Source organism: Gracilinanus agilis, chromosome 2, assembly GCF_016433145.1.
Source record: "Gracilinanus agilis isolate LMUSP501 chromosome 2, AgileGrace, whole genome shotgun sequence".
In the NCBI taxonomy this organism is placed as follows: Eukaryota; Metazoa; Chordata; class Mammalia; order Didelphimorphia; family Didelphidae; genus Gracilinanus; species Gracilinanus agilis.
The window spans coordinates 680,152,091-680,158,030 of NC_058131.1; positions in this window are offsets into that span (position 1 = coordinate 680,152,091).

A 5,940-nucleotide genomic window follows, 5' to 3' on the forward strand; every position below is an offset into this window, starting at 1 on the left:
TACCATTGAATGGGGGGGGGGGAACAACATGCAAACAAATATATACAAAGCAAGCAATATACAATATAAATAGGAAATAATTAAATGGGGAGAAAGCAATGAGATTAAGAGGGATTGAAGAAGAAGTCCTGTAGAAAGTAGATTTTAGTTAGGATTTAAGGAAGCCAGAGAGGTCAGAAAAGGGAAGAGCATTCCAGAAATGAGGGCCAGAGAAAATGCCCACAACTGAGTGATAGAGGGTCTTGTTTGAGGAACAGCCAAGAGGCCAGTGACACTGGACTAAAGAGAATGTGTTGGGGAGTAAGGTGTAAGAAGACCAGAAAGGCGGGAGAAGGCTGTTTCAAAGGACTTTGAAAGCTAAATCAAGTATTTTGTATTCTGGAGGCAATAGGGAGCCATTGGGGTTTGTTGAATAGGAGGGTGGAACGATTGGTTTATGCTTTAAGAAAATCATATCAGGGATGGACTGGAGGAGAGAGAGAGAGAGAGACAGAGAGACAGAGAGACAGAGAGACAGAGAGACAGACAGAGACAGAGACAGAGAGACAGACAGAGACAGAGACAGAGACAGACAGACAGACAGACAGAGACAGACAGACAGACAGACAGACAGAGAAACAGAGACAGAGAGAAAGAGACAAACAGACAGAGAGAGAGAGAGAGAGAGAGAGAGAGAGAGAGAGAGAGAGAGAGAGAGAGAGAGAGAGAGAATTGAAGGTTCTACCCTATGTGAGGGGAGGGCAGAGTTGGTGACAGGGAGAGCTTCAGTTTTCAGCCAGTCTCCCTCACATCATTCAGGTTCTCTGGATTTCCAGCTTTGAAAGAGAAGATGGAAGAGGCCAAACCCAGTCCAGATTGCTAAAGAAAAAGATTCTGGGAAGATAGGAGAGAAGCTGGCAGTCATGTTCCTGTTCCCAACTTGTTACTCTTTAGGGAATTTCCCCTTGGACTCTTTGCCTCTCTGTGTCTCTGTCCCTGCCTCTGACTCTGTCTGTCTCTCAGTTGAGCTGAGTTGCCTTACACCCAAAGGGTGAGCTGTATTATATGACACATATTCTCTCACATGTGTTCTCTGATTTCTGTTTTGCCATGATTTGGGATGAATGGACTTCTTTGCTATTCACTATGTGTGTTCATTGTGGAACAGGTATTAGGTAGGAAAGAAATCAAATGTTGGATATAGAACTTGGGATCCCCCTTCCCCTAGAAATAACAAAGTGATCAAAAGTTAAATGGAATCCAACCATATCCCCTGGACTAACAATATTTAAGGGAGCAGATAGATATAGTTCTAGGGCAGGAGCCCTTTCTCTGAGGAGACCAGACTAGTGGCCTCTGGCCCCATCCTCCCCAAAGCTTCCCTTGGAGAAGGATTGGGGGACAAGAGGCTAAAGATTCTGTCTCAAAGCCACACAAAGAAAGTGTCCTCGACCTATGTGGCCCTCTCTAAAGGTGGGCTCACCACTCTTCCAAAAAGTAACAATCCATGTCCTCAAGAAACTTACGTTCAACTGGGAGAAAGCAACATAGACTCAACAAAGTGAATTTAGTGTAGATACACAGTAACTTTTTTAGATGGTGGCACTAAGTGTAGGAGGAGATTTTTGAAGAGCTTTTCATGACAGAGAGCAGGATTTGTATTTGATCCCCTAAGGCAGGAGAGAGTCGCCAAAGTGTTTTGAATAGAAAAATAACATCATACATAAGGGGCAGCTAGGTGACTAGACAGCCAGACCTAAAGACTTGGCTTCAAATTTAACCTCGGACACTTCCCAGCTATGTGACCCTTGGCAAGTCCCTAAACCCCAACTGCTTAGCCCTTGACAACCTGATTTTAGGAAACTCAGAATTGATCCTTGTCTCCAACAGCCAGTCTTCTAAGAAACCCCTTTAATGACCCTTTTTCTCAGAGTGAACCGTAAACCCTCAAGTACCTCTGGATTATTTTAGATAGGATTAGAAGATTCAATCAAGTCTTAGTTACCCTTTTTCTTTTTTTTTTTTTTTTAACACCGTATCAAGATTCTCCCAAGTGTTCCAAACCCTGTCTAGAATCCTCCTTCCTTAGAGTCTATGTAGCCAATCAATTTTCCTTCCTTTCTTATACTCCCTAAAACAGTGATGGTGAACCTATGGCACAGGTGCCAAAGATGGCACGCAGAGCTGTCTCTGTGGGCACACAGCCTCCCTCCCTGGCCCCACCCCCAGAGTTTGTTACTAAAAAGGCAGAGGGACTCAGGTGGAGCTGCTCCCCTCCCCTTCTCTACCACACTTGATGACATTTTTTCACATCCCCCACCCCTCTGCCCAGCAGCCCAATGGGAGCACACATGGTAAGGTGGGTGGGCATAGGTGGCAGAGCTGGAGGGGAGCAGAGTGCTCGGACCACTCCCCTCCCTGTCTCTACACTCACTGATGACATTTTTTCACATCCCCACCCCCGTCCTGCCCTGCAACCCAATGGGAGGGCTTCTTCCTTCCCCTGTGTGGGTAAGGGGGTGGGGCAGGGTGTGCCCAGCACTGGGGAGGGGCACAACATACCATCTCTGGGGGGGATGGCACTGGGCCTGGGGTGGGGGGGCAGGGCCTGGCATTCCATTTCTAAAAGATTCACCATCACTGCCCTAAAAGTGTATCTAAGACCCCAAGTTCTTCACTTTGATGGAAAAATCCCATTTGGGGTACATTTTCCTAGAGATATTGTTCCCAGAATCTCAGAGCCCAGCACAGTGTGGTGGTGGAGTGTGTGTGTGTGAGAGACTCTGTGTGGTGGCCATAAGCCCACTGTCATCCTTTTCCTGATTAAAGATGTGTTCTTTTTAACTGCTTTGGTGATTCAATGTTTTTCTAGGTTGATGCCCCTTAACCTCTCTTCTGCCTATTGGTTCCAAGATAGAATTCTGATAAGGATTAAAAAAAAAAAGATTATACACAGTCTTTCCATGAAAAGGCTCTAAGGTCCTCCTTGGTGATCCTTTTCCCAGTTCAAGTGCCCAGAGGGCAAATCCAAGCTATCTGTTAGTCCCCCAATTATGGAGAGAGTTGAGGGAGGAAGTACTTGCTTTGGGTGGCTGGACAGGAGGTGGGGCATGCAAAAATGCCCTCAGGTGCTGGGAAGAGGGAGAACAGAGCAGTTCCCTGAGTACCAGCTCTGCACTCATGACCTGTCTTCGCCAACACTACCCTGGTGGTGGACTTGTGTATGTTTTGTCTGAGGATCAGCCCTGCTAAGTTAGTAGCTTGACCGATCAGTGATAAAATCTTGGACAATGACAGTCTTTGAGACAAAAATATACAATGGTTTTCAGTCCTGTAAGGCCCCTTTCAGTAATTGTGGTAGAATGTCAAAATGCACCCAAGTGAACAATCTTCCTTCTAATTGCTGGAGGTATGCCTGAATGTATTACTCGAATTATTAAGAAAATGCTTCCTTAGCAATGAGTCTATCAATATCTGCTGAAGCCAATAGCCGGAGCTCCTTTCCCAAAAGATGGACTGTCTGGGTCAGAGGTGACATCTCTCTCCATCTCAGATTTCCATTCCCTACAAACCTCTCTACTCAATCTCACATCTATGCCTCTCAAATGAAAGTATTCCCCTCCTCTTTTCCTGAGAATTTGGAGGCTAATTTGACCCTTTCTTTCATGCCTCAAAAATAATTTGTGATTCCATCTTTCATCTCAAAGAAGTGGTCCTCTGCCCTGCTAAGACTAATCTCCACTCGTTCTCTTGACCTTATCTCCTCCCCTTGGCAGTAGAAACTGATACCACAGGGTTGGAATGGAGTTTAGATTATGCCCTCATTTTACTTCCAAGGAAACTGAGGCCCAGAGTAAGGAAGTCACTTTACCTGAGGTCATGCAGTTTAGTGTCAGTTTTGAGTCATGATGTACAATAAAACGGACCTTTGTGTCCCCCCCCCCCAAGGCCCTTTTGCTGAATCTCAGGTAAATAGTTTCTTTTCTCCTATTTATTCACTTATTAAAACAAGAAGAATAGCAACCTGAAACAGGACATTAAAGGTGAACAAAAAAGGCAACAAAACTTTAGGTCTAACTTTATAACAAATTAAGAAGGAACTAGAAGAACTTTCTTCTTCGGGTCTATAAACATCCTGAGGCTGCTGCCATATTGATACTCACACTACAATGTAAGCTCCTTGAGGGCAGGGACTGCCTTCTATGTCTTGTACCATCACAACAGGGCAGCGAAGTGGCCCAGTAGATAGAATGACAGACCTGAAGTCAGGAAGACTCATATCCCTGAGTTCAAAAATGGCTTCAGACACTTACGGTGATGTGATCCTGGGCAAGTCACTTAACCCTGTTTGACTAGTCCTTTTCTCTCTTCTGCCTTGGAACCAATGCCCAGTACTGATTCATAGCAGAAGGTAAGGTTTTAAAAAAAGAACCGAATAGCATAAAGTTAAAGAAGCCCTTGATTTCTTGAGCCCTGCTTGCCTTTATCATTCAGCTATGGTTCTACTTCTTCCTGTCACCTTCCTTTTCCAAGCCTCTCCTCCCTCTGCTGTCTAATCATGTTCTTTTCTCCAGATGACTCCACTTAGACTCAGACAACCAGTAACCCCTGGAATGTTGCCATGTTCCTTAGCAAGCAAGAATGGGAGAGGGAATGGGAGAGCAGTTCGCCTTCCCTCCGCCTCCCCCATTAGTTTCTCTTAATCCACCAGGCAGATCAGATTTTATATTCTTGGACATGAGTTGATTCTTGTCCGGACTACATTAGTCACCTGAGCCCTTTAGTTAGATTAACTCTGTGACTACTAGCCACCAGTGTGGAAGAGAAGATCAAAGGAAACAGGAAAAAAAATGGCTTCGATTTATATGGTACTTTTACAGTCTCATTTGATCCTCCTAACATAGCTTTGAAATAATCATGACAGGGATTAGTTTTTCCATTTTAAACACAGGAATCCGCATCACATAATACATGGCAGGGATCTTACTTGAAGCCTTTTCTATCATATTCCATCCTCTCTCTGGTTCCTCATCCAGAAGCAATCTCTCCTCCCTTGATCACCTCTCATTTACCCTCACTCTAGCTTGTAGTGGTAGCAAGGTAGCTCAGTAGTTAGAGTCCTGAACCTGGAGTCAAGGAGAATTGAATTCAGATCCTGTCTCGACACTTACTAGCTGTCGGACTCTGGGCAAGTCATTTGACCTCTGTTTGCCTTAACCTACTGGAGAAGAAAATGTAAAACCATTCTAGTGTCTGATAAGAAAACCCTGTGGACAGTATTGGCATAATATGAGTTACAAGGTCAGGAATGACCGGACAATAGATTGTACATCCTTGTTTGCACAATCTATTCCCCATTAGACTGTAAACTTTTCTTTCTTTAAGCCCTTGCCTTCTGTCCTAGAATCAATACTGTATATTGGTTCCAAGGCAGAAGATGGTAAAGGCTAGGCAATAGGGGTCAAGTGACTTGCCCAGGGTCACACAGCTAGGAAGGGTATGAAACCAAATTTGAACCCAGGACCTCCCATCTCTAGGGCCTGGCTCTCAATCTACAGAGCCACCCAGCTGCCCATAGACTATGAATTTCTTGAGGGCAATAATTGTCTTTTATCTTTCTTTATATCCATAGAGCTTAACACAGTGATGAAGTATAAGAGCTTAATAAAGTTTATTGACTCACTGACTGGTTCTCTCAAAATTCTTTTTATACTTCCTTCATGGCACTTACCACATTCTTGCCTTTTGTTCTAGTTTTTCATATTGTATGAGTTTAATAACTTTGGCTATACTATACACTTTGATTCATCTCTGAATCCCTTGTAGGACCTATAATGCATTGCTATAGTCTACATTTAAGAAGTGTGTTGGTTTTTTTTCAAAAAGAAAGAAAGAATCACCAAAGCTTTTCTTGCACTTATTCCAAATTCTGTGGTGGAGAAATGGTCAGAGAAAAGAGGA